Source organism: Megalobrama amblycephala, linkage group LG18 (assembly GCF_018812025.1).
Source record: "Megalobrama amblycephala isolate DHTTF-2021 linkage group LG18, ASM1881202v1, whole genome shotgun sequence".
Taxonomy (NCBI): domain Eukaryota; kingdom Metazoa; phylum Chordata; class Actinopteri; order Cypriniformes; family Xenocyprididae; genus Megalobrama; species Megalobrama amblycephala.
Genome location: NC_063061.1, coordinates 9347174 through 9359917, shown reverse-complemented (window position 1 = coordinate 9359917; position 12744 = coordinate 9347174). Strand labels below are relative to the sequence as shown.

The 12744-nt window shown below is 36.4% G+C and overlaps 1 long non-coding RNA gene across 1 annotated transcript in view; it reads right to left on the bottom strand.

Annotated features, from left to right (window-relative positions):
• Nucleotides 1-328: 328 nt before the first annotated feature.
• Nucleotides 329-12744, bottom strand: part of LOC125252999 — a 64216-nt gene continuing 51800 nt past the window's right edge. The window contains exon 4 of the long non-coding RNA XR_007181324.1: nt 329-1156. This is a non-coding gene — a long non-coding RNA (uncharacterized LOC125252999). The remainder of the gene's footprint in view (nt 1157-12744) is intronic.

The window sequence follows — 12744 nt, the reverse complement described above, 5'->3', positions numbered from 1 at the left end:
CTGTTTAAAAGAACAACATTTATTTGAAATATATGTATTTTTTGGGAACACTGTAAAAGTCTTTACTGTCACTTTTGCTCAGTTGAATGCATCCTTGCAGAATAAAACTATTCATTTCTATCTTTATGTTAGTTATTTCCATATTATATTATACACCCCACCCTCTAGTAGTGTTGTCAAAAGTACCAACTTCGGTACCAAGTCGGTACTGAAATTTTAAAAATGTTAAGATACCATTATTTTCCCCTAGCATTTTGAGCGCTGTTTGCAACATCTCTGATTGGCCATTGTGTTCACTCGCTCAACAGATATGTCTGAGATTGGCTACAATGATCAACGCTTCAAAAACATGTTGTAAATAGACATCTGTGACGCTCTTCACTGAGCGCTTACTTGGATAATATATATATATACCACTAATATATCCACTGATAGACTGATACGCTGATAGATGCCTGCTTTCAAACACGTCACAGATGTTTATTTACAACATGTTTTTGAGGGTTGATCATTGTAGCCAATCACAGACATATCTGTTGAGCACATGAACACAATGACCAATCAAAGCTATTTAAGAATTCGCTTCAGGGGAAATGCTGGTATTGTCACATTTTTAAAATTTCAGTACCGATTTGGTGGGTACTTTTGACGACACTACTCTCTAGATAAAAATACTGACATCAGACATTGCAAAGCCATATCGGGTGACCTGTAGTTCAAACATTAGTTGACCTTTAGAACTGGTTCTTTATGATAATGACTTTCACGATATCTTTCCCAGATTGACGTCGCGGTAATCAAACTGATTCTTTGAAGCTGAGAGTTTTCCTAAATGCACACATGGGCCTCGCTCTTTAAAAGCCTGAGATTCATTTCACCCCGGCAATCCATAAAAACCTGCGGCTCTGAAGCTCCATTGTCCCGGAGGCGTTCAACACGAAGCAAACACGAGCGAGCACCTCTCACCTGCAGCTGCCAGAGGAACTGACCTAATTAGTCACGTACCGTCAAGCCTCGCAAGCCGGCGAGTAACAGACTACATTTCCCACAGCGACCACTGCACTTCATCTGTTGTCCGTAGCTGCATGGACTTCTGGGAGTTGGAAGAGAAGCAGGCCTCTCGATAGAGCCCTGAGAGCCGCTGCCTGAATTAGCCCTATACGTAACGAAAAAAGAAAGAGGGTCCGTTTTTGCACTTCAATTAAAGACGAGTCGTTTGATCTACTCTTGATTAGCCCCTCTCCTCCCTAACTGGCTTTATGTAAAGTAGTCAAAGTACTTCATTTATGATTAGTGATGTTTTTAGGGGTGGGATTGAGGTGAGTGTTTGAAACACAATCGCTGCGGTGGACTATTTGATCAGTGGAAATAAGATAAAAACAGAATCATTTGCATATGTTCCATTAAAAACATTGAATCTGATTAAGGCTAACAAGAAGGCAGGGATTAAAGGAGCGGACGAATGGAGAGTCATACAAGCTTGACATCAGAGCCAGGTGTGCACCTCCACAGTTTCTTTCTCTAGCCTATAATCCATAAGAGCAGATCCATGTCAATTAAAAACATCGTTCTTGGAGTTGAAATATGGCACGTGGCTGGGATCGATAACTCTCAACCTCTTCGGAATGGAGCTGTTTGGACAGATTATGCCACCGTGGCCGTGAACGATTGACTGTCATGGAAACATTGCAACACTGCAGGATGTCTCTCCCTCTTAGAGAGAGGTGCCAGAATATAATTGAGCAATATATACACTACATGAGTCAAAATCTGCTAAGGGGTAATAAAGGAACAACAGTTTTAAAAAGTGATTTTCATGGGTTTAAATTTATAAAAGACAATAAAAACAACCTTGTGCATCAAAACCACTTCTTTCCTGGTAAAAAAAAAAAAAATGAATTTGATTTTCAAAAGACAAAGACTTTGCAACAGCTGAATGTAACACTTTTGACAAGCCAAACATGTCAGTCTCTGAGTAACCTGTAATTTATTTAAGCCACGAAATAAACTTCATCCCATAAAAACGTGTTTTTATGCATGTTTTACGTTTACCCAAAAAGCAAACAGTTCACCCCTTATGTACATTATTGCATATGTCAAAAACTTTCAGGTCAAAACTATATTATGTAAAAATACGCTATATCTACTCCATAAAATTTTGGCAACAGATTACAAGCAATATTATTAATTAAATTCAACAAAGAATTGAGTTAGAATTAATGAAATTGATTCCTCAACCATTTAATATTTTATTAAAATGTATACAAAAATATCTGAATAACAGACAGACGTCAAAGATGAATTAAGAACTCTTTAGTTTTTATTGCAAACATTGAAGACACCTGATGATAACAAGTAGAATCACTGAAGGAAAGAGAAACACATGAATTAACAGAGGTTTAGATGCTGATGTTGATTTTATTGAAACATTTGGTCACCATACTGGTGATCAGTGTTTCATTTAGTTGGGCAGTTTGACTCTTTGCTTTTTATGTCATTTTGTGTTTTTTTTTTTTTTTTTTTGTAATGGTATTTGCTAATTTTACACATTTTAATTGGTTGACTTGTAAAGAATTAATTTTATTAATTCTAACTCTTATATGTTGAATTTAATTAATAATATTGCTTGTAATCTGTTTTTTTAAGTAGATAGAGCGTATTACTTTAAAACATCGACATTAGACACTTGTGGGAATCAAATGGGCTAAGAAATAAATAATTATTACCTTACGATCCATCTGTTTTCAAATCCACATCATTTGAATATCACAACATTTGTGTTTGTCAAAAAATAACATGCATAATACACGTATTTAGGAGAAGCAAAGGTGCACGCATTTCCTGGAAAACCCACACCTCCATATGTTTTGACTATGTCATCGCTTTCCGAGAAGAGGAGAAAATGGCGGCCTGAGCGGCTTCAACGTGTTTTCTGTCAGAGACGATAAAGTACGTAATACATTATGCATGCGAGTACAAATTTGTTCTTCAATTGATGAAATTGAATGGGAATGATCAGAGAACTGAACTAAATACTTCAAACTGCAAAGAGAGTAAACGCCAATCCAATTAAAAAACTTTGCTGTGTTAGTATTCTGATTAGAATTCTGATTCTGACATTCCTGATTTGAATGTTTTCAATAATTTTCTATTCTTGACTAATGTTTTTTCATAATGTTGGCAATAGATGAAGTGTTAAATGTTTACACTGTAAAAAATGACCGTGATTTTAACAGTAAAAGACTGTAAAAATGCTGCGGTGAAAAACTGTTAATTGGTTTACAGAAAGTTCCCGTACTATATACGGTGAATAACTGTAATAGATCTAACGGTACATTTAATGTAATTTTACGGTAAAATACCGTTAAATTCACAGTTTTTGGAAGTGAAAATAACAATTTATTGTAAAATTTACAGTGAAAAACCGTAAATTGACATTCCCACAATTCCCTGCGTGACACTTCACATTTGATATATTTTCGTTGAAATAACTCTGTTTCTTCTTAGTTTTTCTCATTTTTTTTCTAATCAGTTATGTACATTAGGGTTTTATGTTACACCTAATGTTGTTAAATTAATGTTTATTGCATTTTTAAAATGTCATGTGTGTTACCATGATGGTGTTTAGTGTGTGTGTGAATGATACTGTGTGCACCTTCTATATGTTAGTGTTGTCCTTCTCAGCTTGTGGAAATGCTGCTTGTGATGAACTTTGATTCATTATGTGACTCTCATCACCACTGTGTTTGGTGACTGTCAGTGTATTATAAAGGTGCAAAGTACTTCATTAGGTTGGTAAATTAACATTAATATCAGTTAATGAAATATGTTATTTTACCGTAAATTTAACAGATTTTTTTTTTTTACGTTGCAACCGTATTTTTTACGGTAAAGTTCTGGCAACCACAGCTGCCGTTTTTTTACAATAAATTTTACTGGGATTTTTTTTACAGTGTAGGTTAAATACCAGAATACAAAAATACAGGAAACTCTTTGATTTCATTTCTTTGGCTAATTATATAATTATAGTAAAACTAAATATTTATCAATATAATAATTAGAATTAGATTATAAAAACAATTCTTTGTTTAATGTAGTATCTCCGTAGTAGAAAACAGCCAAGCAAATTGCTTGAAATGTTATGTCCTAATAGTCTTCCTGTTTGTTGCTTTTCCTTTTGATCCAAAATAGTGATTTCTTTTTACAAGGAAGCCAACACTTGGCATCCCACACCTTGAGTGTATGTACACAGTGTTACAAGCAAAATCTTCACACACACACACACACACACACACGCACACACACTCCAGCACTACAAGACTAAATAAAACCCAAACACAGGTTGTTGTTGGCTGTTAAACTCGAGTATGTTATTGTAAAGTAAATGAATACATGAGTAAAGGCAGTTGAAAGGGAGTTAAAGAGCTCACTAAAGTGGCTGTCTACTGGGGAATCATGGGATATTACCTACAGGCTGCATTAAACAATTCAAACAGCAGTAAATTTCATTGTTAAAAGATAATAGTGAATAATAGGTGTCTGGATGAGGGTTTGTGAAGACAAAGCAGTGTCTAGGAATGTTCTACTCTATTTTCCCCTCCTCTCTCTCTTAACAACTGAAGTAATAACTAGAAACAACTGCAACAAATTGCTGCGTTTGCGACTGTTAGTGGAAATGCACCGCAGAGATTTTCCTCTATGGCAAATGATGGGGGTTAATGCTGTTTACAGAAATGCTAATTAAGAATAATGAATTTCTGCAGAGACTGTAGTTTTGCAAAGGCAATACTGTACGCTAAAGACTGCCTACTTATGCCTCTACTGTACTTTTCTGAAATTATAAGGCTCATGGCAATTTAAAAAGCCCATATCAGTTTTCTTTCCTGTGTTCTCACATTTTCTATCGAATCAAGAACTCTGGCAGAGACACTTTTTAAAATATAGACTTTTGCTACATCACAGCCACAAACCATGATTTGCTATACTTGCTAGTCAGGCGTTCATTTTGAAATTTGTTTTAACTTGTCAGAGAGATTGCATTGAATTTCTTCTCTCTTTTTTTTTTCTTTGAGGCATTGATGAATACGTGTCAATTTAGACTACATTAAATTCAGAAAAAACACTGTACAGTCGCCTCATGACCAACTCTGCACAGTACGTTGTTAGTCATGACTCATGTAATATTATAATTAAAAATATGAAAGCATTGTTGAAGCAGTGGTGGTTTGTGGCAGACTGACTGATAATGAATTGTGTGGCACATACAGTAATGTTTTGAGCAGCTTTCTTCCCACAATTTAACTGTGCTATTCATTTAATTTATTAGACTTCATTTTTTAGTCACCTTTATTTATATAGCGCTTTTTACAATGCAGATTGTGTCAAAGCAGCTTTCCATTGATAAATGGTATATCATTTTTTCTCTTAAAGAATAGTGTCAATGCAGGCAGATCAAAAGCACTGTTGAATAAATGTCAAGAATACTGTTGAATATTAAATGTGAAGTCAAATGTCAAGTGTCCCCAACTAAGCAAGCCAAAGTCGACAGCAGCAAGGAACCCAAACTCCAACAGGTGACATCAGGTGGCAAACAGGTGGAGAAAAAAACCTTGGGAGAAACCAGGCTTAGTCGGGGGGCCAGTTCTCCTCTGGCGAACAGCGCTTTGTTACGTTTCAGGTTGCTATCGTAAGTCTGATAGGATCGCAACATTCAAAGTATTTATTTCAGTTCCATCCAGTTGAGGATCGTATTCATCATGCCGGTCATTTTTTGAAAAAAGGGGGGATACTATCAGGATTACAATAGTTTCATTTAAAACTAAATAAATCATGACAACTGTGAGGGGGGTGAATTTTTTTATAACTCATCCATTTAAATTATTTAAATTCTGCATAATTAAGGGCGTGGCCTCTTGAGTGACAGGTGGATTGCCGCATTTGTCTGCTGTCTGTTATCCGTCACGTCACCTCACCTCAGCTAATTCCAGCCACTGAACTTGGCATCGTTGTTGGAATCATCTTGGCATTGGCTAAAAGTTTTGTCCATCAAATTTACTACAATGACAATGACACCACAAAATCTGACAGCACTGCTTGGATATTATAACTAAAACTGCTGCACTATTTAAAAAAATATACTTTGGACACAGGCTCATTTGTTTGTGAGAGTCTAATGTTTACGATCTTATACAGTTTTACAACATAAACGCTTATCATGTACATTTTACCCAAATGCGATGGATTGGATTCATCTTGCGATCGCTATTTCACTACAAAGGTATGAAGTCCCGTTTGATTTTGCGTGTTGTCATTTGCACACCCGACACAAATTACAATATTACTGGTGCTGGAGCATCTATATCGAAAATCAGACACTGCAGATTGACAATAAACTGTTGTATAACAGTCAGATTATGTATAATTTGTTATCTTCATTAATATTTTAGAGTGTCTAAGATAGATAGATAGCTCCTTAGCCTGAGCTAACTTGATCAAGTCGAGGTAGGTGGGCGTGGTTTCAGCAACCATGCACCTCAGCTCCACCCATGTCCCGCCTCTTTGCCCATTTTGGTTATCTGGGAGTGACGCGTGGTGACGCACTGCCGAGAAGGCGCCGGCTGGCTCCGCCCACTGTGGGCTTCAAAAATGCTCTTCAGAAATCTACGGGTGATGTCATAGACAGTACGTCCATGTTTTATACAGTCTATGGTCTTACACCAAGTAAAAAGCCAACATTTTGGAGTACCCCCATAATTCAAGCAGTGTCTTAAGAACATTCAAAAATGAATTAACTTTTTTTTCCATTTCCAAGAAGTGACTGTAAATTTTGCGATGTAACGGAAATAACAACAGTTATTTTTCCCATAATGTGACATATCCATGTGTAACGGAATATCAAAAAAAAAAAGACTAAATAAAGGCAGATATGAATGTGAGCTTGCTGTCGATTGTAAGAAAGGGATGGGGTTTAAGTAGATTAAATGATTGGAGAAGTCCAGCAAATGTCAGCAGAGAGAAGTTTGTTGTTTCACAGGAAGATCCAGATATAGTTACTTAAAGGTGCCATCGAACGTTTTTTTACAAGATGTAATATAAGTCTAAGGTGTCCCCTGAATGTGTCTGTGAAGTTGCAGCTCAAAATACCCCATAGATTTTTTTTTATTAATTTTTTTAACTGCCTATTTTGAGGCATAATTAGAAATGCGCCGATTCAGGCTGCGGCCCCTTTAAATCATGCACTCTCCGCCCCCTCCCGAGCTCTGGACTCTATCACTGCATAAACAGCAAGTTCACACAGCTAATATAACCCTCAAAATGGATCTTTACAAAGTGTTCGTCATGCAGCATGTCTAATTGCGTAAGTATGGTATTTATTTGGATGTTTACATTTGATTCTGAATGAGTTTGACTCTGTGCTCCGTGGCTAACGGCTAATGCTACACTGTTGGAGAGATTTGTAAAGAATAAAGTTGCGTTTATGCATTATACAGACTGCAAGTGTTTAAAAATGAAAATAGCGACGGCTCTTGTCTCCGTGAATACAGTAAGAAACGATGGTAACTTTAACCACATTTAACAGTACATTAGGAACATGCTAATGAAACATTTAGAAAGACAATTTACAAATATCACTAAAAATATCATGTAATCATGGATCATGTCAGTTATTATTGCTCCATCTGCCATTTTTCGCTGTTGTTCTTGCTTGCTTACCTAGTCTGATGATTCAGCTGTGCACAGATCCAGAGGTTAATACTGGCTGCCCTTGTGTAATGCCTCGATCATGGGTTGGCATATGCAAATATTGGGGGCGTACATATTAATGATCCTGACTGTTATATAACAGTCGGTGTTATGTTGAGATTCGCCTGTTCTTCGGAGGTCTTTTAAACAAATGAGATTTATATAAGAAGGAGGAAACAATGGAGTTTGAGACTCAATGTATGTCTTTTCCATGTACTGAACTCTTGTTATTCAACTATGCCGAGGTAAATTCAATTTTCAATTCGATGGCACCTTTAATTTAAATATATGCACAGATGAATAGTTCACAGTAAGATCAATAACATGCATTTAGAAAATAGATACTTTGTTAACTTCCATTTCATGCTGACATAATCAGTAAAAAGCTTTCATTTTTATTAAAAAATGTCTTTAACAACATTTACTAGAATTGCATGGAGCTTTTATTATTAGTAGAAGCAGTAAAAAAAAAAAAAAAAAAAAAAAAAAAAAAGTAAAGAACAGATATGCATCACCTAATTTTAGGCATTTGTCATATGACCTGTGCAAGTGGGTCGAGGGACATGAAAACACCCATAAATTAAAAATGATATGCATCTCACCAAATGTCAACCACTTTTGCTCACAGATGTGTTTGTTTACTTATTTATCGGTTTCCTTTATCTTACCAGGTAAGACTTTGAAAGTTGCTGTCAGCTGTGCGTGTGTATTTAAGGGTTGACTGGAGCGGTGGCATCATGGCCATATGGAAATTTTGGGGAAGGTGAGAATAGCAAAGCACATTGAAGCCGCCCACCCCAGAGACAGATCCACACATGCTCATTCACTCGTAGCTGAGGTGAGCAGGCTTATTTTTACTGGGTCGGGAATCGCGTTGGGAGGCTCACGTAATGAAGCATGGAGCCAGAACTGGGCTACACCACAGCAGGAAAATGTCAAGTCGCATCTTGCTGCACTGAAAATCATAAATCACCACCTGTACTATTTGCTTGAACCTGCACACACACATGCATGTAAAAAAAAAAAAATGAAGGTCACAGGAATGTTCCCCTTTTTCCATAGTTCACCTCTACATGGAAAAACTCCTGGAACATCCTCATGATGCATTTGAACCTCCATTTTCACTTTCTCACACCAGATGATATGGAGTACCCCAAGGGTCTGTCCTAGGTCCCTCACACACTTCGCCAAGACAACACAGACAGCATGTTCTTCAAGAAAAACATTAAATAAATACAAAAACTGTGTCATCGACTTGCGCATATGTCTGACTGTGGAGAATCTCCAGCGTTTTTCACCCTGGAAGTCCCACGGGCGAGGTACGCTAGTCGTTCTGCATCGTGACGTCTCGTTTATGCATTCTCCCAAAGAGCTGAGACGGCGGGACGGTGAGTTGAAGTGGACCGCGTAGCGCAGCACTTCACAAACGGGCTGTCAGCGTGTGATAAATGGCATCATCACAGAAAAACCAAACAGCACCAGCGGTCCCTCCAACCAGCCTTCCCAACATATTAACACATTTATTTATTTCTGTGCCGCCGTGCCGTAAATAGGAATGTTTTAAAGCGGGGCAGCCTCAGATGTCTGCAGGCGATAATGCTGGTCAGCAGCTCTCTGAGTTCTGTCCACTGCTGCCGTTTCTCGCTGGATGTGTGTTTCATTATTTAGTGCTGCGAGCAGTTGTGTGTGTTTTGTACATGAGTTTAAGATTTTTTTTTTTTCAGAAGGTCTTCAAGGAGGAGAGGTTCTTGAATAAAGAACCTCATTTATGTAGTGCAAGGGAATATGTGCTGTAATTAAATTGTGTATTTTCTATTGTAAACTAAGATATCAAGTAAAACATTAAGAAACTAACTAAATCAAAAAAATATATACAAAAGTCAAAATATATATATAATACCCTAAAATTGCTCTTTCAGAGCTCACAAAACTGGTTTTCAGTTGTCTTTTAATTAAGTGTACTTCTAATGTTTTTTAAAATTAGACAAAAAATTGACAGTTGTTGGCATACAGTAAGAATATACAGCTATAAACTTGAAAGAATAGCACAAACATTTCTCATCAGATTCTTCTGACCAAGTGATGCGAGTTTATATTAAAATCTCTCCCTTTTAATTGGAGACTTTGGCATCCTGGGAAATCTGTGAACCGTTTGGGACGTTTTATTTAGCCTAAAATTAAATAAGAGATGTGAGATTATTGTATCAGGGTCGGTTTATGAAGGGGAAAACCTCCATGTGATGTTTATAACAATGAAATGCGATCGCTATATTGAAAACTGAAGAATTGCGAAGTGAGATGGATTTTCATACAAGTTGGATTACTTCCGCGAGTTCCACTTCAAAGTATATGAGAGCACAAGTGCAGACTCAGGAAGACACAGTGAAACATGAGGGAAGACTCCCAGACCCAGGATCCATTTAGTTCTCCCACAGTTGGTCCAGTGATCCTGACAACTGATGGATTGTTTTAGTTTTCCTTGTAAGTGGAGCAGAACTGGTGGAAAACATGTTGTTCTTTGTTACAAAAACACAGAGACATCGAGAGAGTGAGAGTTCACACTTCTACAAACACATCCAATGGTTAAATGGAGAAAAACGCCTCACACACAGATGGGCAACATTTGGTGGTGTCCAGTGTTAAGGAAAGCTACTTCGCAAGTTCAAAACACCAAGCTATACTTTTGAAAAAAAGAAGAAAAAAAACATTAAAGCGTTAGTTCACCCAAAAATGAAAATTCTGTCATTAATTACTCACCCTCATGTTGTTCTACACCCATAAGATCTTCGTTCATCTTCAGAACACAAATTAAGATATTTTTGATGAAATCCGATGGCTCAGTGAGGCCTCTATTGCCAGCAAGATAATTAACACTTTCAGATGTCCAAAAAGGTACTAAAACATATTTAAAACAGTTCATGTGACTACAGTGGTTCAACCTTAATATTATTTAAAAAAAAAACAAAATAACGACTTTTCAACAATATCTAGTAATGGCTGATTTCAAAACACTGCTTCAAAGCTTTACGAATCTTTTATTTCGAATCAGTGGTTTCGTGATTTCAGTAAACGGGGCTTCGTTAGGTCATAAGTGTTTCGGAATATCAATAGTTCACGTGACTTTGGCAGTTTGATACAAGCTCCGAACCACTGATTCAAAACAAAAGATTCGTAAAGCTTTGAAGCAGTGTTTTGAAATCGGCTATTATTAGATTGTTGAAAAGTCGTTATTTTATTTATTTATTAATTATTCTCGTCACTTTATAATATTAAGGTTGAACTACTGTAGTCACATGAACTGTTTTAAATATGTTTTTCATACATTTTTGGACATCTGAAAGTGTTAATTATCTTGCTTGCAATAGAGGCCTCACTGAGCCATCAGATTTCATCAAAAATATCTTAATTTGTGTTTTGAAGATGAAGGTTTTATGGGTGTGGAATGACATGAGGGTGAGTAATAAATTACATAATTTTCATTTTTTGGGTGAACTCTTTAACTCTTTAAAGGTGCCCTAGAACTTATTTTAAAAATATGTAATATAAGTCTAAGGTGTCCCCTGAATGTGTCTGTGAAGTTTCAGCTCAAAATACCCCATAGATTTTTTTAAATTAATTTTTTTAACTGCCTATTTTGGGGCATCATTAAATATGAGCCGATTTATGCTGCTGCCCCTTTAATTCTCATGCTCTCCGCCCACGGAGCTCGTGCTTGCCTTAAACAGTGCATAAACAAAGTTTACACAGCTAATATAACCCTCAAAATGGATCTTTACAAAGTGTTCGTCATGCATGCGGCCTGCATGCGTCAGGTTATGTGAGTATTGCATACTGTTATATTGTTTACATTTGATTCTGAATGAATTTGAGGCTGTGATCCGTAGCTAACGGCTAATGCTACACTGTTGTAGATTTTTATAAAGAATGAAGATGTGTTTATGAATTATACAGTTTGCAAGTGTTTAATAATGAAAATAGCGACGGCTCTTGTCTCCGTGAATACAGTAATAACCGATGGTAACTTTAAGCACATTTAACAGTACATTAGCAACATGCTAACGAAACATTTAGAAAGACAGTTTACAAATATCACTAAAAATATCATGCTTTCATGGATCATGTCAGTTATTATTGCTCCATCTGCCATTTTTCGCTATTGTTCTTGCTTGCTTTCCTAGTCTGATGATTCAGCTGTGCTGCTCCAGACGTTAATGCCTGCCCTTGTCTAATGCCTTTCATAATGTAGGGAACATGGGCTGGCATATGCAAATATTGGGGGCGTACACCCTGACTGTTACGTAACAGTCGGTGTTATGTTGAGATTCGCCTGTTCTTCGGAGGTCTTTTAAACAAATGAGATTTATATAAGAAGGAGGAAACAATGGAGTTTGAGACTCACTGTATGTCATTTCCATGTACTGAACTCTTGTTATTTAACTATGCCAAGATAAATTCAATTTTTCATTCGAGGGCACCTTTAAGCTACAAACAAATAAAGACTATAATTAAGTACTATTAAATTATATAAATAATCAGATTAAACGCCCTACAACAACACATTTTATGTGAGTGAAAAACTGCAGTTGTATTTATCTAAATATTTTACTAAGAAAATGCAACGTAGGAAGTTACAAGAACTGAATGATGATTCAAACGAATCAGTGAATCTGTTTTTTGACAGTTCATTACACTAAACCTTTTGAACGAACATTTGACTGAATCAAACTTACCAATGAGTGATAATAATACAGCGTCTTTGATTATTGCCTTAGCAAGCGTTGCCAGATATGCATAACAAAACAAGACCAATGGCCAATAAACAATAGCCCAAAAGTAGCTCAATAACCATCTCTCAAATATCAAAACTCAAAATATGCTATCCTATATATCTAAAATACATATTTTATAAACACTGTTATGCAAATTGAAAACCACAATATGGTAGGGATCATAAACACAGCTCAAAGGCTTTCAGTGAATATCCATCACAAAACTTATCAT